Below are 465 nucleotides of genomic sequence, written 5' to 3'. Positions count from 1 at the left end.
ATGTGATGTCTGGAGGCACAGCAGCCACTTTGTAACCATGAGACAACAAACGCGAAGCCCGAAGGCCAGCAAGCTAAGGATGATGGAAGAACCTGCACTTTTGGTTGTCATCAGGCCAGACTGGAACCAACCCAACTATCTCTGGGCCTCTGCTTGTTTGAGCACAATTAATAGCGTTTTCAGACAGTTATGTGCAGTTGAAAACATCCCAAAATAAAGCGACCTTGGCTCCCACGCAGAGGCCAGATGAGCATCCTTCAAGAGTTCAGCTCCGTTTCGGCCTCTTTGTAATGGGCTTTTCCTTTCACGTTGATTTTCGTTGGTTTTGTTCTTCAGGGAACAATCGAGTTATAAAGTGCAGCAACTCCCGGTCAAGTTCGGGACGTCCCCACTGTGCCCATGAGGTCCGTGGCGCGAAGCCTCGGAGGGGCGACGAGGCTGGGTGGCTCATGGCTTGCTTTGCCG

This window comes from Pteropus vampyrus, unplaced genomic scaffold (genome assembly GCF_000151845.1).
Source record: "Pteropus vampyrus isolate Shadow unplaced genomic scaffold, Pvam_2.0 Scaffold412, whole genome shotgun sequence".
In the NCBI taxonomy this organism is placed as follows: Eukaryota; Metazoa; Chordata; class Mammalia; order Chiroptera; family Pteropodidae; genus Pteropus; species Pteropus vampyrus.
Note: the sequence above shows the minus strand (reverse complement) of the source record.